We start from the raw sequence: 25918 nt of genomic DNA, 5'->3' as shown, positions 1-25918 counted from the left end.
TATTTGAAAGGGATAAAGGGAACACCACGTAAGACAGGTAACTTTTCCATGACAAAGCCCAACATCTCAACTGGGACCTGCCTTGTTGGGAACTGATGTCCTGCACATCCTTCTTCCCATATTATTTGCATTATTTGCTACAAGAGTGGCCTGAATTAAAGACACAAATACATGTACAAAGCCACTTCCTGGGGGTGACCAAAACTTCAGTGAATTCTGTACAATCACCTCATTGGCTCCTGTTGTGCAGCTCAGACTTCTGGAAAAGCTGCTGCTGGGATACGTATGCAAACTGCCTGATTCAGCAATCTTTTAAAAAAATAAAAAGAGCCAGAAACAGTATCCCACATCTCCCTGCTCCTGTCTCCCTCCCCAGAAAAGAAATTACTTTCATTACTGTTTTCCAGTGGAGTTACAGATGTCTTTATAAACAAGGGTTTCCACAGTCTTACCCAGCATGTAGCCTTTGGTATCTTAAATAGTAGTTTAAAAATCCCACTATCTTTATCTAATTTAGCCATCCACCAGATCATAATGATTATAGATCATTTCTATTCTCAAATTAACCTTGGGGAGCATTTAGATACTCTTGGGTAAATGTTCAGAGGACTATGGAAATCTCTAATTTCTACATCAGCAGAGGGCTTTGCATGCTTGGTTAAGCCTGGAACTGCCTGTTCCTAATTTGTTTCTCCAGATGAATATTTATTTGATTCACAGCCTGTTTCACAGATGCTTTTAAATGTTTTGTCAGCAAGAAGCCTGCATGCAGATAAACTCCTATTTTGCTTTCCCTTGTGTTATGAGTAACCCTCTCAGTTATTTGACCTTCCAGATCTGATTTAAACAACAGATAGATCCTAACCTTATATGTATAAAAAGACCATTCATTCTGAGAGTGTTATTTTGTTGGTAAAGAGCAAACATCTGCTAAAATATTGCTATAAAAAACATTTCTTGCTTCTCTTTTCATGTTGAGTGGCCAGTTCCTGACTCCAAATACAGCTGGGTTATTATAGCAAAAACACTGGCAGTTTAAGAAGGAAAGCTGAGCAGTAAAACTAAAAAGATCAATAGGAGAAGTGAGAAGCGATAACCACAGAATCATTGAGGTTGGAAAGACCACTAAGATCATCCAGTTCTGTGACCGCAGATCTTCCAGTACAGCTGAATTACCAATGCTGAGCAATTGTCACTGAGCTGAGGCCAATGCAGCGCATGAGTGTGGAAGTCCGGGGCTCGTGTAACTTCTGCTGCTACAGATAACTGTATCAAAGGACACCCATCACCCAGAAAATGCCACAAATGACCGTCATTGTCATTTAAATGGATGAAAATTGTAGGTTCCAGCTTTAATGCATTTCTGGATTTATGACAAGAAACCCAGCGTTACTCGTGTCCTATACGTAACCCCACACAGAGCTGTGTGGAAATCTGTTAGGAGAATGACTATAAATAAGGCTGTCAGAAGGCTGTCCCCACAGGGCCACTTCTTGTCGGCACAGTGACAGCGGTAATGCTCGATTTTCAGCAGCTTTTTGCCCATAAAATCCAATGTAACTTTGGGCTCATGTGAAGTGCGGATGGGCAGCATTTGTAGCCAGGTCCTGTGGTGCCATTTATCCTTGTCACTACATCCTTGGTGGTTAAGCAGCAAAGACCCAGCTGCCTGCCACACAAGGGTAACCCTTAGGAGAGATTAAAAGTGTGTGTGAAGTTACAGCTGCTCACTGGCCTAATCCTGCTCCCAGCGAGTCCTGGGGAAGCTGCTTCGCTTTGCTCAAGCCCTCCCTAAAGGCAGGGCAGCTGTACTCACATTGCTGAGGTTCCCATATGCTGCCGTTGTAAAGCAGAGAGCGAAAGACTCATCAACGATTGGGGAGAAATGCCTCAGTGCCATACGTCGCATACTGCAGGGGATGCCCAGGAATGGCAAATATTTGGTGCTGTTTTAGTAGGTGTAAGTATAAGTTCATATTTATATTTACAGCCACACGTAATGAAAGTGGAAACATGGAAAGCAATGACCTTTTAAAATGTGAATAGTTGTTCATTCTGACACTCTGGATTTGTAATCAACTTTATCTATTTAATTTCTCCTACAGTACATTTTGTAACAGTGCCTGTCTCAGGTTTGGGGACAGCTGAACTCAGTTTATTAAACTGTTCCAGTGAATAATGCCAATACATTAGGTGAAATATGCAAAAGCAGGAATTAGAGATTGTTGAGAAAGTCAGTACAGATGTTAGGACATATAGAAAGGGCTTCTAAAAATGCAAGGAGAAAAGCCAATAAGCAAAGCGACTGAAAATGCAAGGAGAAAAGCAAAGCTGAACTCACGAAGAGTGAAGAACAAACAACATACATCTGGTAATCTGTGAGATGAAGTGGGATGATACAACAGGCTATCTCCAACAGCATGTGTAATTCCCAAACACTTGATAAAGAGCTGGCAGTATCTAAAGGCTCCAGGAATATGTACTCACCAATCATACACAGATACGTGGGTGAGAAGCGTACCTGTGCAGGTGATGCTGCACACACACGGGGCTGCATCAGCTGGTTCACATGGGCCAATGGAGGAAGAGGAGATGTCCTCCTTCCTCTGCTCCACATCAGGTCTGGATTACCACCGCTCTCTGGTGTCATCGTACCTACCTCTTCCCCTCTGCCCACCGGTGCCTATTTTCAGCTACAGTCTGTAACAGAACATGGGGAAGCCACACTGCCCTGGCTGCAGTTCACTGCCCAACCTGCTTCAAAGCTCAGACACAGCAAGATTCAGGGCTAAACACCAGCACAGCGGCTACTGCACCAACAGTGGGTGACATTCACCTCCGTGCCAGGGGACTCAGGGTACCTGAAGTCCCCACTGCAGCTGGCAGCACCTGCACAGCCTCTGGGCAGATCATCAGTGAACCCTAACACATCCCAGGAGGACGCTGGAGCCAGGGCTCCTGGCGCGGTGCGCGGCTCACGGCATGCCAAGTGCTGCTGAGAGCCCCATGGCTTCTCATCTTTTATCTCTGCTCTACCTTTCACTCCATCCTTCAGAACAGGAAATCCTACAGTCTTAAGTGAATTATTCCAGATCTCTACACAGGTATCTACAGTTGTATTTTAAAAGCATGCCTATTTTAAAGCAAGGTCAGGTATGATGTCGCTAGATGTAAGGGAAACTAGCGCTGAAATGCAGAGACGAAATGTTTTGGGAGAAAATAAATAAAAAGGTTTTACTCAGCTCTAAAATTTCCCAACTGAAACTGGCACACGTTCAGAAGCCAAAAATTCTCACTGATATCTCTGAAGACAAAATAAAATATATACCCTATTTACATGTTCCATATCTTTACTGGAAACGTCTGATCCCAGGGGAATGTCACCATTATTGAGATATTGAAACTGCCTCCCCTACAAGTACACACATTCGATCTTCACTTGCACCATACTAAATCAAAGCATGCAAATCCCTTTTTACAGCACTGCTCCCATTTCAGTCAATGGCAAAACTCCCACCGAATCAAATAAGGGGATAATCAAGTCCTTACATTTCAGTAAATTCCATGCAGCATAGCTCACAAACCTGTAAAATGAATAAAAACTTAGTATGCAGTTGATACAATGTGTGCAGGAGAATGTGCAAAATAAGAAGGGCATTTCACATGTACTTTAGTCAAGTCTAATCCTCCATCCATTGATCTTGCTGTTCCAATAAGCAACAGCATTGAGTCTTACTAAAGCAACTCATCCCTTCCTAGACCTACTTTTGGACAAATATACTGCCTACATCTTTCAAATTCAGGATGACCAGTATGCAGAAGATCAGAGTCTGAACCCTTTACTCATGCTAACACTTTCTCAATAGCAAAGAGATTATTTGGGCATACAAGAACTTGGAGTGTCTTGGAGGGAAGATTGCTGCCCTCCTCCAGGAGGGAATTAGTTGTGATGCTACATTGTCACTTGGCTGAAAGTGAGCCAGCAATGTGCCCAGGTGCCCAAGAAAGCCCATGGCAGTCTGGCTTCTAGCAGCAATAGTGCAGCCAGCAGGAGGTGATTGTTCCTCTGTACTCAGCACCTCAAGTGCTGTGTTCAGCTTTGGGCCCCTCACTAAGAGAAAGACATTGAGGCCCTGGAGCATGTCCAGAGAAGGGCAGTGAAGCTGTGAGGGGTCTGGAGCACAGTTTTAAGGGGGAATGGCTGAGAGAACTGGGATGCTTCAGTCTGGAAAAGAGGAGACAAGCTTGCAAGCTGCTGATAGAAGGGCTTCAAGCAATGAAATTCAAGGAGCAGCATCTTAGTATGGAAGTCTGGAAATCGGGACAAGTTGTGCAAGCCTGGATTCATCTTGCCACTATTTTCCTTCTAAATCTGTTTGGCTCCTCTTTCAGACAGGAAGCAATTTGCTGGAGGGACAATTTTGCCATGTATATGCAAAACTCTCTAGAAAGCCCCAGGGCACATTTCATGTCCTAATAAGCAAAAAGCTGAGATGAAAGTGTGGAAGTATTAATTCTTGGGTGAAGTTATGCGGATAAATACATTTGTAACACACACCAGTATGTATCTATGCACGTACACTTGGGTGAACACACGTGTATATGTATGTATGAACGTAATGTATATGTATGTATGAACGTAATACTGAGTTGCACACTGTGTTTGGTTTGGAAGTGACACAAAAGACAAAGGTCATACAACAGCTGGAATTTTTTTATTTTTTTATTTTTTTTTGGTGAGCTGGATAAGATGCTGGTAATTGGTACTCCTGAATGCACTGACCAAAGAGGAGGACCACTGAAGGCAGGCTGGGGCTCCCAGGGGAGCATCTATCTTGGCCACATGTGCCAATGGCCCTCCAATATCTGCTTCCAGATACAGCAGGCATCATCACCCTTTGCTTTCAACAACTAAAATACAGACATTTACTTGTTCTTGTGCTCCCTTAAGCCAACAAAGAGAAATCAGAAATTGTGTTTAAGTTTTTTGTATAGGATGAAATGACTTGCATCCTGACAATGACTACTTTTAGGGCATCCTCAATGCAGCCTGAATGTGAATTGTTTAAACTTAATTATACGCACCAAAGAGCAAACAAGACTGTCTTAACACAAACACAAGCTTTCTCCCATAGTTTTATTTCCAATGACTCACACTGAAAGGATTTTGTTTTCTTTCAGGCATTAACTGCTGAGATGTAAATAAGAAATTTCTGGACCAAAGCATCCACACCAGAGCATGGATATCATTTGTGGGCAAGAGATAAATTGTTCACTGCATTGGCCAGATTTTCTTCTGACACAAATTTAAGACATGGTAGTTGTGGAATTGGAATCTGGACAAATTCAGGGCAAAAAGAAAAGTCGGACTGACCTGCACACAGAGGACAGAGATGGGAGGAGAGAGAGCAGTGAAATCCTTCTCATTGACAGTGTTCTTTGGATAAGACAACGGCAGGTAGAGATAAGGGCTCCTCAGTCTGATGACTGATGTAGGAGGCGGGCATTTAAAGCCCTTTCAACTTTTCCATGGAAGCTTAGGGCATGGAACCATAAAATATTCCAAGTTGGAAGGCACCTATAAGGATCATCAAGTCCAAATCCTGGCTGCACACAGGACCACACAAAAAGTTGCCCAGGGGGAGAATCCTGCCTTACAGGTGCCCTCTCATGCACCACTGGGAGAGCTATTATCCTCTGCGAGCTTTGAATCATAGCCCAGTTTCATTTCTACTCTGTCTGAAGTTATACATTTGAATTTGTAAATATTTCTTGCATGTGCCAGATTTTTGAAAGGAATTATTATTTACAGACCTTTATTCACTATCAACATCTCATGAGATCAGTACAGTCAGCAGCCTGTTTTACAGTAAACTGTTTATTTTCTTACAGTAAATAAGTATGTTGTCATAAAAAGGATGCTATAAACTACATTCTTTTAGACTGATGGTAAATGAACCCTATTCTACATGTAAATCCCTTTTTGTTGCAATCAAACAAAATTTCTAGCATTCTCAACATCACAGACCACATTTTCAGATGTTTGTACCTATAATATAGAATAAAGCCCCTAAAACTGTATGTTTTTATGCATAAATTCATTTAATTATGTGGACAACAAAGCAAAAAGAATCCCTTTTCTTGAAGTTTTGCATTATTATTGCTTTTCCACACCTCTATCTGCTCCAGCTTCCAAGAAAGTTACCTGAAATGAGTGCTGATCAGCTTTTCTTGCAGTGTAGTTTACCAAACAAGTGATTCTAGACAGCCTTCATCCATCTGGCTTCCCACTCATGGAAACACCCTTCCTGGATAGCAGCTAATGAGGTAATATAATAGTTTATCCTCCTAATGTGCTGATTTGTTTAGTGAAGCAAACAGTCTGCTTCTGCATTTATTCATGTCACTTACATAACTGTGTGCACACAAGTTTTTTGGTTACTGTGAAATAATTATAATGATATTATATTAGCCTAAGTGTTATTTTGCAGCTCTGGGATCATCCGTTTTGATTTCAGGGGGCAAGAAGAAGTGGGAGGATGCTTAAGTGTTTGAAAATGAAACACATTCATTAACTGGAGCTCTGTTTATGAACTTTAGAGGTTAAACATTAGCTACAAAAAATCTTTTAATCTAGATGGATCAAGGCTCTTCACGTAAATGCATTATCCAAATTTGCAATCATCTCTAGTTAATGATTCGGCCTGAATTAGCCTTTCAAAGGAATTAGGGAAAAAGAATCAACACTTCAGCGGTGTTTGAAGCAGAAGTTGAAGTAATCGAATCAGTATGTTAAATCTTAGATGAGAACATTTAATCCGTAAGCCAGTGATTGAGAACTTTGTGACTGAAACTAGATGCAGTGGTTAATCTTGATGAATTACTCTATACAGAGGAGGTCCTCCACAATAACAGCTTATGTGAAAGGAGAATTTGCTCAGATTTCTCTCAGTTGAAGAAGGTACGATTAAGGTTGAAACTTGCCAATTCTTCATGCTACGTTTCCCTGTAAATTCAAGGCAGATTTTGGCTTTGAGATCAAGGATCACATATGAATATGTTTCAAAAACAGGAATTTCTGAGCAAGACTTTCGTGAGGGTTAATAAACTTTTATCTTTGCAAGTCTGTGGAATGGGAAGTGCATCATGTAACAGACCTGCAGAATAAACCTACTCTACAGACAATTAAACGGGGAGTTTCCTGTAGTGGCCCAATATGAGAAATATCCTGTTTCCTCAAGAACTCCTTTAACTTGATCTCTTCTGATGTAAAATGGATGAGCTCTCTCAAGATTCTGTAAAGTTGAGAACCTGTGCTTGTATTTATATAGAGGCTGGTACCTCAGAGCTCTTCAAATTATTTGGTGAGAAACCACAATGTGAAGTCTGAGCTTCAACAGTGGTCTCCTGCAGCACATCATGCTGAAAACAGTGCTGGCTGAAAGTGCAAGGTGGGATTTGAGGGGAAAGCAGATAGTGAAGGGCACCTATGATGCTGTGACAAACCATAAGCATCAATGTACCTAGACATTCACATGTAAAGGCCACCCCATGGAACGGAGACATCGGCACAAACAGTCCCTTCCCAGAACACCCTAAATTCAGTGCAAGTTTGGATCAGACCTCAGAGACCAAGCACTGCCACATGTCAACACAAGAAAAAACAATGTTGATGTTGGAAACTGGTCAAAAAACACTTTACCTACCACACTGAGTTGCTAAAGGGAGAAGTTAGCCTCACCAAGCCCTTGCATTAGTTTCTGGCTGCCCCTCAGTGCAACTACTATGGGATCAAAAAAAGGCCTTGCATTTGTTCAAAGATTCATTAAGGACAGGATTTCATTTTTGCAATTAAGATATAATGAAACAACAAACAATCAAGCATTTTTTTCAAAAAAGTGATCACTTCAAAGCTACCCATATGCCTGGATATAACTTCTAAAGCCACACATCCTTTCATGTTCTCCAGATAGAAGAGACTCTACTCAATGACAGAGCTGAAAGGACTTAGAGTGGGTCTGAAAATGCAGCTTTGAAAGAAATACAGCTGAGTCTGAGAAAGGATAACTTTTCTTCTATAGCTCCTGAGCTGCAGAAATGCACAAAACCATTCTGAAGTAGGAGCTCTAAAAACACTGCATTAGGTCCCACACTACAAACCCACTGGGAAATCAAGCACAAAAATAAAGCTCTTATCCAAAATGAGATGCACAATGGACTCACGTATGAAGGCAGTCAGGGGGCTTTTAGTCATGGTGCACAGGGGCTGAAAGCAGAAGCAGAAGCATGACTGAGAGCCATACCTGAGTTCAGTGCACTATTTAAAATCTCATTCATTCAGAAAACTGATTGCATCAGTTCCCTCGTTTCCTCTTTTTTTCTTCTTTTGGTCAGAGGTCTCAGGTAGGACACTCAAGATGCGAAGACACACTGGTGGCAGACAAAGGTCAAAGCTCTAGACATAGTAACAGATTTCCTTCCAGCAGAAGAAAAAAAAAAAAAAAAGAAAAATTTTCTACACAGAAGAGTAAAGATTTGAACAAAACATCACATAATATAACCAGATTTTTGCGTGGGAGAAATAGGCATTGAGAAAATTCATGTCTGAAGGGAATTTAATTGAAAGATTAAACATAAGTCAAGACTCAGAGGCCCAACAGCCAAAGATAGCATGCATTAAAAGTGGCAAGTCATGCCCTTGCTTAGGAGAGACTGTGTCTAAGCACATGTTTTGTAGTTACACAACCTGATTAGACTGCATATAAGTAATCCAAGGCCCCTTATTAACCATGAAATTTTGAAGTCTGTGTTTCATAAAACGACAAAGTACATGTCAGGGCAAGGAAAAAGGGGCTATACAGCTGGTCTCTGTTCCAGCACACACAGATACACCTCACTGATCATCAGCATCAGAAAAAATAGTCTGCAGTTTAAGGGTAAGAAATGGAAAAGACCTATTAGGTCACCTCATCTAACTCCCAGCTAAAGCACAGGGTTTTCTCCATGGTTTGTTTGCCCACATTTTCTAGAAAACTGTTCTTAGTAATGTCTGAATTTTTAAGCTTAAATAGCTGAACAGATTTCCATTCAGCTATTCCATTCCATATTCTTTTGCTGGTAGTTATTGGTGTAAGGTTTCCATGGTAAGACAATTCGACACCAGCTCCTACAATTCCCTCCACGCAGGGAAATCAGCTGTGGTGGAGCTGACACCTCCCCTCTCCCTGCCTCCTCAGGGATGGGATTTAGGGGCTATGAAGAGTTTGGAGTTGAGGAACAGTTCATCCTGGGGTGGGTGCTGCAGCAGAGGAGGATTTGTGCCAGGATTCATTTGCTGGATGCAGAGGGGGACACCCATCATAGGCATCCAGGCATCACAGTTGCATGAAAGCAACTCCAGAGCAAAACAAGGAGGAATTAAGGCATTGCTAAAGCTTCCCAAGGTTGTCTGTGGCCATTGGAGGGAGCTTTGCTGGGCACAGTAAGGGACCATTAAAGAAAGAAAAAAAAGTCTGTATTAATGCTACATCTTACAGAATTCTCTTTAAAGAAGCAGGCTAATACTGTGCTTCAGAGGTATTAGCAGCATTACAAATCACTTCAGAGAACGTAGGCTGCAGTGTGAACTGATGGCTGGACATGTAAGGAAGGAGAGCAGCTTCCAGCAGCCCTAGTTTCAGCTCTGGGTACCAATGAAAAAGAAAATGGACTCTGGAGGGCATCATGGGAGCAGCATCCTCACCAGCACCAGCACCAGCAATCCACTGGCACCACTTTGATTTCACAAAGAAGCTGTGACGTATCTCATCATATCAATTACCAATTGGCACGAGTCTCCCAAAGGTGCAGGACTTGGTTCCAGCTGAGCTGCTCCATAAACTCAGTGGTTGGGTAGGCACTGTGGGATCTCTGCCCAGCACGATGTAAGCAATGATAACAGCGGAACTACACTGCTGTTCATTTATTTCTGGGATTTCTTTTTAACAAAGACACAGGAAGAGAGAAAAGCTGTGAGGGTAAATAGCAGAACTGGTAACATTTGACTTCTGTAATTAAAGTAACAAAATGCCAAAGAGTATCAAAGTCTGGACATAATCAGAATAAGAAACTTGCCAAGAATCTTCTTATTATGAGGGCAGTTAGAAAAGTGATGACATTTAGCAAATGTTTCCTTGATCTGTACTGAGAGAAAAGGCAATAAGCAGACATCACCAATTTTTCTTCACTGTCTCCCTTAAAATATACTGAATTACAACAAAAGTTCCTCTCTTCCAGCTGGAAATGGTCTGAGTACTTCTTACCTTCCTGTTGATCACAACAGACCCGCTTTTCAACAAAGAAAAGCTCGTGTATCTGGCCTCAGTCACTTAGTAAGGAATTATTGCACTACTGATTACCTTGTTGTTTTTATAAGAAGCACAATTAGTTTTCATGTCCTGTCTACTTTTACAGATTAACTTAATAGTAGAGGAACGAGAGGGTACATAATTATGACAGAAATGTTACTGTACAATGATGCCACAACTTCCTATGGAAAAGTCCTCTTGAAAAACTATTAAATAACCCACATTCAGTGCTGGTTGAGGCAGGACACACCTTCTTTGTCCCCAGGAGCTGGGCAGGGTTGGCTGCTGGCTGATGCACCACCACTGCACAAAAGCAGCCACACACAAGCGGCCCCAAAGCTGCTACTGAGCTCCTTCACTCACAGCACGAGCGGCTCTTATCCTCTGGCACTGATGCATAAAGTGAGACTTATCTGACGGTCACCGGGGGCACGAGCAGCCAACAGGGATGCTAGGAAGACTGCTCAGAGAACAACTCGACTCATACGCTGAACAGAGCATTTAGATGTGGTGTTGCAGTGTTTATAAAAGCCCTCAGCTGGCTCTGAGTGCTGGCTCTGTGCTGGCCTTCCTGCACCTGCAGCAGGGCAGGTGATGGGGAGAGCAGCGCAGTGCTCCGGGCTGAGCTGTGCTGGGCTGTGCTCCAGCGCCTGGGAACGACACGAGTACCATTCTGGGGAAGTTTTCTCCTTAATCGTTGGAGTATCTATTAAAATGCAAATTGTCACAGCAATTAAGACTAATTAAAATAAATAATAAATGGTAATGGGTGACCAAAATGCTCCATTTCAAAGTGATGAAATGCAAGCTTTTTCCTTATTAGTCATTGTGACCTAGTTAAATGTGCTCATTTATCTGGAGAGCCTGGGTGCCAGGAGGAGAGGTACCTAACTATTTTTTCCTCCTTACCCTGTCTTGGAAAATAAATGCTGTTCTGCTCAATCTCTTTGAAAAACTACTGAACAAAAAGCCAGGAATAATTAGATCTGATGAGGCCGTAAACATTTATAGAGAAAAATAGAATCCCCTTCAGAAATCATCAAAGTAATAATTACAGTACAGGAGATGTAAGCTTGAGAACAAAGCAAGAAAAGGGTATTTATTTTGGAGGTTACTTTATTTCAGTCTGAAATTGCTACACAGTCTGTTTCTTGTTTTCCTTCATTAATGTTCTTTCAAGTATAGTATTAACCTCCAGTGAACGTTTCCTTTTCCAGACTGGGCTTTGCTATTCTAAACACTTTCTCTCTACCTATGTACAGGTAGAGCCATCTTCAGCCCAAGTCTGTGAGAAACTCAGAGCGCAGCCCGTGAAAAAAATCTTATAAATTTAAGTGCTCTGTGCCTCTGCCCTGATGGCCACCTCTAGATGATATCCTGGGGGCTTTGTAATTTCACTCCTGTCTGACCTGAGCAACCAGGGCTGAACAGACCCATCTGTCTGAGCTCCTGCCCTGCTACCAATGGGGCTTGTGTGGCTGTGTTTATTGCCACAAATAAAAATCAATGCATTTTAAACGGAAAATCATTTCCACATGTATTACTGTAGATACAGATGTGGAAACAACATTAGTCACAGCTTGCTGAATGACAGGAAGCTTTGCCTTAGTGCTGTTTTGTGACTAACACTTCATGAGCAAACAACAGCTTCCATGCAAATAGAAAGCCTACATCTCCCCACGTGCACAGTAACCATCGTCGCAGAATGGGAATGACTCACATTAATGCACTGCATTTCATAACAGCCCTATGAGATACAAAATTGTCAGATGATAAGGAAGCGAGGCGCACAGATTAAATGATTTAACTAACTCCCATAGACTGCTTTCCGACAGAGGCAGAAAACGAACTCAGAACTTCTCAGCCCATCCAATATGTTAATCTCAACATTAGCAATACTCAAGCAGCCCCCTTTCCATGCATGGCATTTATTTGGGGTTTGCTCCAGACATCCCCTCAGATCAGGGCTTCACATCTTTTCTTCCCCTCCACACCCATGCTGGGCATCCTGCAATGGAGCACATAAATACACATCAGGCCTGCAGCTCTCGGGTAAAGCTTTAAACAGTTTTTAATATGCAGATGAGGCTTTGGCTTTCCTCGGAACATGACAGGTCCCCAGGCTTTCAGCACCCTCAGTTTCTGCCCTTAGTCCCAGAACCATTCCACTCACAGCTTCCCTCACTGTTCTGAGCGCCCTGTGCACTGCAGCCTCACTCTGTCTGACTACAACACGCTTTGTGTGACAGGGCTGTGTAGCATTTGGAGAACCAGATGAGATATCTTAGTTGGGATTGTTCTAATTTCTCCCTAGATTAGCGTAACAAATAAACAGAAACACACCTGCCAGCTATGATCTCTTCAAAAGAGTTTCAGAAACGGGTTTTTAATCTTTTTAGTTTTTAAGCATGCAAAATCCACCACATAAAGCAATAAATCACTCGATTTTAACGGCAAAACAATTCTTGTGTAATATTTTGCCGTTACACATTCAGACAACAGAGGCAACTATAAAGATTTCATCCACATAGCAGTCTGCATCCCATTTCACTGCACTATCCAAAATCAGATGGGAATTATAGTTCCCAGGTTACCTTACTAATATCACATTCAAGTTCACTGACTTGTTTTTGCTTTGAAACGTGTCAGGCCACTAAAATGTTAACCAATGACTGACAAAAATTGGCCACACCCAACTGTTTTCCTAGATGCTAATTTTATTGTAAAGCCACTGCTTAGACACTTTTTGTTCTGTTTTGCAGCCTGTGTGATTAGTCCCTGAAATATCTGTGGAAGCCTTTGGAAAGTAAAGTCCTGTTTTTAGGACACCTGACAATACAGCAATGGTTGACTGGGTGACAGCTGCAGCTCAAGATCACATTGATTTGAACACTTTTCAACTGGTACAAAAACTACAGGGTTTTTGTTTGTTTGTTTGTTTTTAAGGGTTTTATGCAGTCTGAGGTTATCTCCAGAAAACTACAAGCTTATAGAGCTGTTGGTTTGCTCTTTGAGAGACAGGTGGTGACATCTGTGCAACAGTGGGACAGGAGAGACAGGAACAACAAAATGACCCTTCCAAGTCAGTAGAGCAGAAACAACCACCCAAAGACCAGCCTGAGATTTTCCTAAGCTTTCTGCACAGGCTGCTGCCTGCAGTCCCCCTCCATTGGGATGCTGGGGCTGCAAAGCTCTGCACCCCTTCCTAGCAGGGAAAGGTCCTCTTCAGATGGAGTAAGACCACCATTCCAGCACCACATCATCATATAAAAGCCAATTTGCATTCACTGGCCATTCAGCATTGTGCAAATTGTCAGCTGAAGCTCTGAATACAGCTGGCTGCAGTGTTTTCAGTGCTGTGGATTTCTTCAACAAAATAAATTGCTTTGCTGAAGCCAAACTGTTTCAAAGGAGAGTATCAATTTAAAGTTTCTGACGAGGAGGTTTCTGGGAACTGTGGTGATTGCTCAGAAACAGAGATCCTAAATAAAGTGCCTGACCTTCTCAAGTCAGAACATAGATGCTTTGGCAGTCTTGTTCCAAATGTATATTTGGAAACAAAGCAGAAATCTACAGAAGATGTCCTAGATTAAAATTATTGGTCTTCAAGAAGGTATTCTTTTCTAGAAGGTATTATATGTAGAATAGAAGGTATTATATGTAGACCGACATTGTGAATCAAATCATAATTACAATAAAAATACCAAAGAACTCAAAACAAATGATTGGAAGGCACTTAGCACTCAGTTCAGTGAAGTTATTATTTCACAGTTATGGTTCAACAACACAGCACACATCCTAGACAACTCTAAAATTGTTTGAGCTAGGTGGATATCAAGCACATAAGCTGACTTCGAGGAGATATTTGCCAAAACGGCTTTCTGTTAGGCTGTTATCAAGAATCCCTGAAGATCCATCCTTTAGGATAAGCTAAATTGTTCAATATTGATTCAGAAATGGAGAAGCCATTTTATAAAACGTGAGATCAGCTATGACTAATCACTTGACTGGAAATTCACGATGATGGACCACTGGTAAGCACTGCAGTGTCTATGAAACCTACTATTCTACACATCACAGCATTTTCAGTTTGAGAGCAAGCCCTGCTTTCTCAGAGGCACATTTAAAGTCATTCATACATAACACTTTAAACGTGCATGAATTAATGACAATGTGTAGTGATGGTACAAGTTGCCATGCACTATTCTGTTGGTGTGAAGTAATTTCAAATCTGAACAATGATGCATTGGGTAACTTTGTGGTGTCCCAACTTCGTGCTTTTACCCTCAGTTTAATCTCATGAGGTCAGTGGAATTTTTGCTTATTCAGTCTCATCAGCTACAATATATTAAAGCAACTTTTGTATAACTTCCAGAGAAAATGAATTTAAATTGCAGTAGACTAAAAAGTAGAAGCTTAGATGTTCAGTGCTGTCCTCAGTGCAAATGGTGAACCATTCTGCATAATCTGGAAAGAAAATGCTACAGGTTCAGGAAATTCATGCCAAAAACAAATGCCTCTGCTCTTTTTACTGTCACAGGTGACCACACTTTGAATAAATCAAAGCCACGTTTAGAAATCTGGTTCAATACTTTAAGCTCAGATGATTTAAGTAAACATAAAGTACTGTAATGAACAGGAGGCTACAATAAATGTGCCTTTTGCCTGAATAGATAAAGAGGTTGCAAAGTCAGTCAAGCTATTCTATTGAAATGCCAAACAGCAGTTGACTTATCGTTCACTACCAAACTGAATGCTGCTCATATCGCAAGAGCAGAAAGTTCATTTCAACATATTTCAATACAGATCGATCTTTAAGGGCCATTACATAAAGTAATCTTTAGTAATGTGGCTCTGAACATGTGCAGAAGAGGCTATTAGAGACTGTGCAAAAGACGTTTTTACTTGATTAAGGGAAGTTTACATAACCCAATATGCACGCTGCTCACAGCCCTGGGAAAATTAATGTGCACCGATGTAATTTTTAAGTCAAAAGGTTTTTTTAATTTAAGCTATTATGCAGTGATGCAACAGAGGACAGAAACAGGTTACTACTCTGTAAATTAGGAGTAAAAGCTGCATGCTGTGCACACAGCTTGAACACAACCTACTGTGTGTCTATGGAAAAGCATACATAGGTCTGACTGAAAACATGCTAACCCCTTTCTGAGAACTTTTCAAGAGATTTTTGTCCTTCCCCACCACCTTCTAATAGTCTTGGAAGCCTCCTACTTTTTAAATGAACTGGTGGAAAGTTTTGCACATCAAAACTTTGGACAACCACCACATGAACTCAATTTGGCCACATCCTCAGAAATGGAGCAAACTTTCCCTCCTGGTGCTGTTAATTAGAAGCAACCCAACTCCTCAGAAGAGAAATCTTATTTAAGGCAGCACTGGGGCCCTACAGACTGCTTTCTCACCCAGGACATAGGCAAGACATAGGCTGGGTGAGGCACTCAGAGCACCCTGAATTCCAGAGAAAATCATCCTCTGATAATTCCTCCCTTCTAACACCTTGATTTCTCATCCGAGGTCAGCATCCTGTTGAGAGTCATCATTCACAACTATTTGCTTCAGTCATTAATCTCCTGTGTGGAAGCTTGTCAGATGTATTTAGACTAGAACTTTTTAAGTACCCGTTATCTTTCCAGTTCCTCTTATCAGTATAAGTTCAGGGAATGAGTAACAGCAAAACAGCAGGAGCTGAATATTGGGTTAGGGATGTCGGCCATGCTTGCAGACAGACATAGCCAATGGAAATCAGCTGCTTATACTTAGATACTTACAGCAGAGATCACTGTCACAAATAACTGAAAACCCTCACACTGGGGCTATTTGCTATTTGCTTTTGTTTGTTTCTTTTTATAAAAAGTAAGTAGGAAAAAAAGAAAGAAGAGCAGGAAAGAAAATAACCAATTTCAAGGCTTCAGACTGTAGTGAAAAACAACTAGAGAGGTACGAAAACCTGATAACTTCTACAGTTACATCCCATCAACATGTGGGGCAATTAAACAGAGCAACATGCAGAGATGGAGCCAAGTAAACTGACAGAACCGTGCAGCCAGCAGCAATGTAATCGGCAGTACAGCAACATCAATCACACCTAATGGCAGTGGAAGAAGGCAGACAGGAGGAGAGGCTGAATGTTCACCATATGGACCACTTTAGCCTGATTTGGAATTGCTAAAACAGAGAGGAAGTGAACCATTGTGTGTATCCTTCACTTCAGATTTGTCCATAAAGAAACATCGTATGTGCAACCGCATACAGATAAAGGAAAATGCTGCGCAATATTGTAGATGTGAACTGAGACCCAGAAATGCCTACAAGTTGCCCTGACAGTACTTTGTGTGCTGGTTTCACTTTGTTTACTTACTGACGCAACTTAATTTGTTGATGCCCTTTTCAGAATGTGATTTTGAACAGAGGAAAAGCTCCAAGTACCTCAGGGAAGAGCTTGAAAGATGGTAAATTTAAAAAGACTTTTTAAAACTCTCCCTCCCGCCCTCCCCTACCTTAGCAAATGCTTTTTACAACCCTATTAGTTTCATTAAAGAATCAAAAGAAAATCCATCAGCACTTCAAGTGCGTTCTCTCTGGTGATTCTGAGATGTTTATGGACTCGGACGATGCACATTTAGGGCATCTCAGACAGCAATGGGAATGTATAGGGATCTCAAGATTCCCTGTTTGTTCATTGCTATGTGTTATTTGGTGAGATCCTGTTTAAAGCAAGATAAGTTATGCTCCTTCTTCTCCAACTCATCATTAGTTTTAGAAACATTTATTAATAGGGGTACTGATGGAGCACCTTCAGGAGAGATGTCCTCAGGGCTGGATGGTCCCCCCTACCCCCAATCCATCAGGTGTGGGCACTAAGCATCTCAGCATCAATCATTGTCACCATCTTCTCCCCAAAGGTTGCACCTGTTTGTGTCCTGGGGGAAGGCACTGAGAACAGCCCCTGTTTTTCAGCTCTATTGTGTGTTTCTCAATTTGGATTTTTATTTATTGGGATCCTGTACATTTCAAAAATCTGTTTCAGGCTCATTCCTGCTCTATAACAACCACATTGCATGCGTAATGCCCCCAGCACACACACACTTATCACAGCACCAAACCAGGAGCCAGTTGGTGAAGGCATGACTGGAAGCCAGGGAACACAAGAGGACACCATCATTAGTGCCCAGCCAGCTCCTGCCTGGGTTGGGATGTGAGGAGTGCTAGGCCAGGCACGCTGTACTTGCTCACAGCCAGCTCAGCATCCTTGGGAGCATTGCTTCGTGCTGTGAACATCTGCCCCACTGTTAGAGAAGTCCATCTCTTGCCACAATGCAAGTACTTCCTGATTTTAGCCAAGTGATCAGTGCTTATACTACTGCTCTATTGGCTGTACACTTTTTATACTACACCCATTTTCCAGTGTTACAACCCACTTGCCCTGATCTCATGCAGTGGCTGCACCAACCCAGCAATGCAAGGACTGAAGAACTGGAGACAGTCGGGACAGAAGAGGATAATCCCTCATTCTGCTATCACACTCCAGACTCTCTGTTCCATAATTTGGAATCGAGGTCACGATTCAATTATTAAATGTGTTAAATAAGCTCCATACTAAGTGCATGGAATACAACTGGGAATGTGAGACTATGGCTAAGAAGACAGCACTAATGCATTTTCCCTTTTTGCACTCGCATAATTGCAGCCTATGATATTTACAGTAATTTGGTAAATAATCCGACATGCTTCACCACTTCCTCTTTCCAAAGCACTTATCTATGCTGAAGCATAAACTTAATATCTTCCACTCACATAAAGTCTGTCATCTAAGCAAATCCTACAATGGTTGAGAGATTTTACCAGGAAGTCGTACAGATTCCTTGACATTCATGCCGCGCATGAGCAACTTCACTTACATGGATATGCAGAAACTTACAGGCTGCATTAACAGCACAAAGAAGAACTGTGCAAGATGGAAGTGCAAGTTAAATGGCAGGGGCTATCTGCATAGGGGCATACTGCTATTGCTTGAAGTGGATTTGATGGGGCTAATCCACAGTAAGATTATTTACTCAGAAAGTACTTTGAGGTCTTGCATGATTTCTTTACCAAGAGAGTGGTGAGGTGCTGGAACAGCTGTCCAGAGAGGTTGTGGATGCCCTGCCCCTGGAGGTGTTCAAGGCCAGTTTGGATGGGGTCCTGGGCAGCCTGGTCTAGTATTAAATGTAGAGGTTGGTGGCCCTGCCTGTGGCAGAGGATTGTAGCTTCACGATCCTTGAAGTCCCTTCCAACCCAAGCCATTCTTTAATTCTGTGACAGGGGATCAGAACCACTTACTCAACACTGAAAGACAGATCCCAGGTCAGTGTCCCCTCACAGACACCAAATGGAGATGCTACCTAGACACTAACCAGTCCCCTGCACAGCTAAAGGAGCCCACAGGCAATCATGGATCTCTGCATTCAGCTCACCACTTCCAGCTGAAGTTCAGGGAGCTCACCAAAAGAAATTCTCAAATGATGCTAGTGTTGTGTCTATGGAAAAAAATGAAATGGGAGCATTCATCAATTTGCACCAGTGTCAAGGGCTAGGTCACTTCAGAGTGAGCTGCTCTGTACACAAACATAATTCAAATCTCAATTAACTCTTAGAGTGCACCTATTCACGATGAAAGCACTAAAAGCTTTAATGGAAACTCTAACACCACAAGGAGAATAAAATAATGTCATTAGGCTCTTTGCAATGACAAGCTCCTGTATTTGTACCGTAAGAGATTTTTAATCTTCTACCCGCTGCAATAACGAGAGATCTCAATTTTTAAGATGAGCTTTCACTTCACCAAAATGAATTCCAAAGTAGGTTTGCAGGTCCTGCTGGTTTCCCTCAGTCCCTAAGTGGAGGGCACTTACTGATTTAACTCTTTTTTTTTTTAGGAAGATGGGTCAGGTTTCAGACTAAACAGCACCTTGTAAAAAACACTGTCATAGGAAAGTTGCAATACAGAGGGATTAGCAGTTTTCAATTCCCTTTCTTATACGTACATCTACTGCATCAGCACTTGCTTGCTATAAGACAGCACGATTTGTAAGCAAAGAAAAATCTATTCTGCTCTTTGTTGATCCAGGAAAACAGAAATGGTGTTCTGCTATACGGATGCCCCATTCCCTTGAGGGCACAACATCCTCAAGAAGACATCTAAAAGGAAGCTGCTCACACCGCAGCACATGCGAGGCCCTGCCCCTCAACGGCCTGCACACCAACTATGTCTCATTCTGTTCTGATCATGAAGACTGGGATTGTTTCCCTCCTGCACCAGCTGCAGCCACAACCCACAGCCCCAGCAGCCATCAGCTCAGGAATGGGAATGGCATTTTTTAAGACTCTTGAGAGCTCACACTATGAACATCTCAAATCATACAATCAAGTGTCACAGTATCTGCTCAGCTTGAATCTACAAATCCATAAACTTAGGGTACATTTAAAATGAACTTTCAGAACCAACTACTTAACTTTTAGGAGTGAAAGAGCTTATGACTTTTTAGTGTGGATTTGATCAACTATGATCTATTATTTCACAGAGAGCAAGATGAACAATCCATAATTCTCTCCATCCACAAAAAATTTATATTTTAAACCCATTTTGAATTTTGTTTTGTTTTTGTTGTAAAATACCATCAAAACAGCATTTCCAAACTGCATGTGACATGACCTACCATCCAGCAATTCTCTATGAAGCAGTACAACTCCTTTGACAGCTGGAAATGCTAAAATACTCCTGTGCCCATTCTTATTTCATCTAGAAGACAGGTTTTGCATGTGTATTTCTCACGTCCTTATTGGATTATTCAGTTAAAACATGTTAATTCTAGAGGAATTGCTAACACATGTAGGTTCTGCTCCAGATGTGTCCCATAGCAGCTGAAGTAGCTGATCTAGAATCTTGGCATCAGTTATTTCAATTATAGAGAAGTTCATGGATTAATTTTATCATCTCTCCCATGCTGTTACAAAAGCCTGTTCAGATAATGTTATAGCCAATGCAGTTCACCAGGATTATTTGGCGATTTTCCACTTAGAAAGCCTGGTTAGATGGACTTGAGATGCAGCAGAGCCCGCTCTCTGGCTGACTGCTGATCACAATTGTGCCACACAACTGGGCAGGGAGGCCAGAGCACAGAGCAGATACCCCCAGAATAAATTCAAGGACACAGAGATGCCTCCTAAGGCTATGGAAGTATAAGTCTGTATTTAATATCCCAGTCTGTTTTAATGCTATTTAGTGAAACAGTCACAGCTGTAACCTCTTATGTCCATACTGCTTTTCTTGCAAATGGAGGTGACTGATTTCAGCCTGAAGACCACTCCTGGTTTTGGTCTGGGAGGCACTGAACTGCCTCAGCATCATTCACGCACCTTAGCACGGTAGGAGCTCAATTGCTCAGCTCTGCATTGCGCTTGTCTGCAGAAGCTGCAATCAACTATGATGCAGAACAACTTTTTCAAAGTAGCACTGATGTTACTCAGCAAATGTGGAAAGCAGTTATGTGACAAAAGGGTTAAGAGTCAGAGAAAATTTCCTGACATGAGGAGTGAATATGAGCCTCGTTTAAAGGTTTTTGCAAAATGGATTAATTACTCTTGGACTACATGAGAAAAATCCCCTGAAAGAATGATTTAAATTCTACACTGCAAGTCAATAAGCAAACCCTGCTGTTTATAAACAAATGAAGAAATTACTCTTCCAGATTCCATAGCATCAGAGCATCCCCTGGATATTTGCATAATCTGTATTAGTGGTACATTGCAAAATGCATTTTGGAATGTCAGCCCCACAGCTTTTACTGTGACCTACTGATGCAGAACCTTAAGCACAACCTTTGCTTAGAGTACTGGGGAATTGAGCACATTTGATGCTCGTGTATTTCAGGGCTTCAGCTGCCTTCTAGGCTATAGAGGTTTTCCAGATGCAAGATCTAAACTGTACAGATAAACAATGGCTCGTCATTCACACATTAAAATAAGACCTTTTTTGAACATGGACAAGTTTTCCACATCAACAGCCAAAGAATGTAACGCTCTCAAGTGCTGTGCTGCTGTGGGCCCTGTAAAGTTCTAAGTGTAAGTGGGCAATCCTGGCGCCAGGTGGATAGCTGGATTAAATGATTTAGAGGTCTTTTCTAATCTTAACGATCCCATGATTCCATAGCTTAAGCTGCTAAAGGATTCTTAACAGAGATCAACATCTATTGGAAGAGAGACACACTGCTGCACCATTCCTTAGCCTTCATACAAGAAAAAAAAAAAAATACATCTATCCAAACTCAGACATCTCAAACCACTCTCCAATCTCTTTTACTCCAGAAGAGAGATGTGTGTTGTACAGTAGAGCTATGCTGACTCCTTGTAAGAGGGGACAACATTTTGTCACTGGCACTGAATACCTCCTACTGCATGATCATATAGAATAGATTTCTCCCCCCATCCTATATTACATAAAGTGCTTACTATTAAAGGAAAGGGCCACTTAACTATTTCAGTGTTCTCAGTAGAATCTGTTGTGCAGACTACATTCTTGCTACAGATCTGATTGTTACAGCCTGTAAAGGTCGTTAGATTCCCAGAGATCTTCTAAGAATAATGACAAAGAAGGATCAGTTCACGCTGCTTCTATTTAAATAAAAATAAGTTATTTACTACTAATATGGCTACTTCCCTTAAAATGAAGAATTTTTCTTGAAGTATCTTTTATAATACCACAGAATACAGAAATATTTTGATTACTCTGAATACTGATGTTGAATGGTACCTTCAACCATGAAAGCAGTGGTTTAACAAAATCAAGTTTGTAAACAGATCAGGAGTTGCACACATGCTTACAGCAAAGACATCTAACCAAAGTTCACAGTGATACAAGATTTCCATTTAACAGAAGTACAATTTCCTTTGATGACTTCTGTAGAATTATGTCCTAGCTTGCAAGTGATAACCATGCCTGAGAGCTCCAAATTGTTTACTCTATTTTGGGTGCCATATGGGAACAGATGAGCTCATGTGAAGCTTACACAATTTCAATCCCCAGCTGTAGTGCTGTTGTATTATTAAATACTTGTTTGAGATCACCTTTGTTCATTAGGTAGTATTGCTTTTAAAAGAGAACGTGAAGAGTCTGGCTTGTTACGCAGAACTAAAGGACGATTAAGTGCTGGTAGTGGAAAGACTTCTAGCTTTTATTTCAGGCATTCCAGTATTTAAGCAATGAAGTTGAAAGGCAACTACTGAGTAGTACTTCATGGGTTTCTCAATTAAATACAACGCGAGGAAAAGGAATTCATTAAGGAAACTGAAACCTCCCTACAGTTATCAATTCTAACTCCTTCATCTTGCAATATACCTGCTACTGTACACATAACTAGCAGTTCCCAGTCTTCATGTAGAATGCTACAAGTCCATTTTGTACTTATAATACCTTCTCACTAATTTAATTCTTATCTCTGTTCACACTGTAGGATTACGTTGGTGATAGCTGTGACAAAAATGCAGTCTCAAACCTGTGCAAATGAAGACTGATGATACGGATGACAGGAATCTCTGCTCCAGAGAATTAAGATGACATTCAATGTTTTCTCCAAGTGAAGTGCAAGCTTTTTTTTTATTACTCAAATGATTTCTCATACATTAAAATGTTACAATATTGATTTGCTTTGAATTCAAGTGTTTTGTACTTCCAGAAAAAACAGTAGAGATGCAAAGATCTTTTTTTTCTTAGATGGACTGCTTCATTTTCAGTCTGGATAGAAGCAGGTAAAAGATGCAGATTCCTCCCATATCCCACTGATAGGAGGCAGATACATGACTGCCTTCTCTCTGCAGGTTCCATGCACTTCCTCACAAACTACAAGACTTTTCACTACCAATTTACATAGTTTTATCTTAAACTTCCCAATAAAACAGAATCACAGAATCACAGGGTTGGAAGGGACCTCAAGGATCATGAATCTCCAACCCCCCTGCCACATGCAAGGCCACCAATTTCCCCATTTAACACTAACCCAAGCTGCCCAGGGCCCCATCCAACTTGGCTTTGAGCACCTCCAGGGATGGAGCATCCATAACCTCTCTGGGCAGCTGTTCCAGTACCTCACCACTCTCTCTGTAAAGAATTTCCCCTTGACATCCAAAATCATGGAAAGTTTTTAGTTTACTCTAACTCATGTCTGGATATCTCACAGCCTGTGCCAGTATCATATCACACATCTTCCAACGTGCAGGCCTACATTTCCATGGTTTCCTTAAAGAAGTGTCAGCACATTTAGAAGTGGGCTTGAAAACCCTTGAGTTCAACCAAACATTTTAATGTACATTAGCAACTCTTCCTCATTAGTCTTTCTGAGTCTCCTCCACCCTGCCCTAAGTGCTTGCGCACACCACTGCTCAACTTCCACAACATTTCCAGCTTTCCAGGCTATTTGAGTATTTATGTATTTACTTGCTGAGTAATTTGTCCATATAGCTTATTTTATAATTACTTTAAAAGCAACTGCTTTTCACATGATATATACACACAATTGTACGTGCGGGCTGCTAAGAGTGAGGGTATAGGAACACACAACCTGCATGAAGGATTATACGATACAAAGTGACATTGAATTTATAAAGGCAATGAGAGAGATAGCGAGAGGTGACATCTTGCTGGATCGACAGCTGAAGCTGGAAAAACGAACCACCTTTCTGAGCACACAAGGGCACAGTAAACGTTGAGTTGAACTTAATGAGGTTTATCCACCAAAGCCCCAAAAGACAAGGTCAGAGAAGCAGGGAGACAGGAAAGCTGGATAAAGAGAGAACTGTGAATGTGTTTCTGCACTGTTCTTGTAAATTGACTATTTATGGAGATGCAGAAAAGATTGTTAAATGCAAATGTACCAATCCAACCAGGTCTATTCAAAGAGTTTTATTTTGAATACTAGCGTTCAATAAAATGCCCACAGTGATGCTTTTCCAAGGGGACATTCAGCTCCCAAAGGCACAAGCCCCCAGAAGCGCAGGCCCTACAGGGCCATGATGAACAGGATGCAAAGTGGGTGCTTTGTATCACCATCTCCTGCCCTCGCTGTGCTGCAGGTGCTAAGTGCTGTGCTCCAGAAATCCCTCACATGCTCAGAGACACAGAGACACATGCACACAGACCAGTGCACAGTGATACGTTCAGAAAAGGACATGTTGTCAGTCTGCTGAGCAGGCCTGGTCCAAGACCAGCAGGGGTCAGAGAGATACCCTTCTGACCACAGCTCGGTTATGTTACATTTTTCTTTCTACAGCAAGTCAATTCTAGAAAGCAAAAAGCAACTCTCACTTGACTTAATAAAGCTCTTCTCTCCTGAGAGCTCTAAGGGTGAAAAACACTCCTATCAGGGGCTGCTGAGTTTAAGAGAGAAGTGTAAGCAAGTGGCCAAGGCTCAACACTGCGGACACACTGCATCCCACACACATTTAAATAAACACACACTGCTTTGTGTTTTTCCTTCTTCAAATACATATGTGGAAGGAGCAGTTAAAAGGGAAATGACACACGTTTAATCTCTACCTTTCTAATCTGGAATTTAACACCACTGATATATAAAAAGCTGAGATTGTGATGGGATCTATGAATGCAGTTTCAGATGGTTCTTTTCTCTTTTTCCATTATATATCCTTAGTTTATACCCTGTCCCTAAGAAAATACTTCAGTTGCCCTTTGACCTTAGCACTATAAATTTGTTCAATATAAATTTGTCTCAATATAATTGAGAAGTAAGCAAAGTTGGCTTGACAGGAGAAGATGTGCAAAAAAGTCTTTTGACTAAAAACAAGTTAACAAAAATCACATGCACACAAACCTATTACCTACTACCGTCAGAGGCTCAAATGAACAAAAATCACACACACACACAAGCCTACTACAGTCAGAGGCTCAAATAACTCAGGACACATCAGAAGATTAGCATCATTAATGACATGGAAAATGTCTTGATTTGTCATTAATAAATAATATTAATAGTGACAAGTTATTAGTAATAATTATTAATAATTGTTAATAAGAGCAATATGCTACTTTGCCCCTTTTCCACCCTCTGTGCTTCCCCAAGAGACATCTGCTCTACTGTGAGGTGGAGGATCTGCCTGGATGTGGATGCTATCTGCATTGCAGCCATGCCTGCAGGGCTGTTACAGACACTGTACTGGGGAAGAGGTCTCCTGGCCTGAGCTCGAGAGGTTAATGTGATTGAGGAAGGGATGGCAACCAAAGCAGAATCAGTGAGTGAAAAATGACTTTCCTGCATTACGCTTCCTAGCAAAACCATTCAGCACTTTCCTATTTCAGCTGTTTCTCAAGCCCATAATAAACAAAGTTTTAGTGAACTGAAAGCCTTTTATTTTCAGAAAGGTGCTTCTCTCTTCTCTATTGTGATGTCTGGGCTTTTGGGCAAGGTATAATTTAGGTAAGATGGACAAAATATAAAATATTCATTTTTTAAGAGCCATATTTCATCCTCTTCTGACCTTCTCTCTCCCTAGAGCTGTCTGTACCT

At 41.4% G+C, this 25918-nt stretch overlaps 1 long non-coding RNA gene across 1 annotated transcript in view; it reads right to left on the bottom strand.

Annotated features, from left to right (window-relative positions):
• The window catches only part of LOC122165405, a 142491-nt gene that overhangs the window by 61513 nt on the left and 55060 nt on the right, over positions 1-25918 (bottom strand). The gene's annotated exons all lie outside the window — the stretch shown is intronic.

This window comes from Centrocercus urophasianus, unplaced genomic scaffold (genome assembly GCF_019232065.1).
Source record: "Centrocercus urophasianus isolate 14NV4802_14NV808 unplaced genomic scaffold, USGS_Curo_1.0 seq_29, whole genome shotgun sequence".
NCBI classification, from domain to species: domain Eukaryota; kingdom Metazoa; phylum Chordata; class Aves; order Galliformes; family Phasianidae; genus Centrocercus; species Centrocercus urophasianus.
This window is presented reverse-complemented; position numbering and strand designations above follow the sequence as displayed.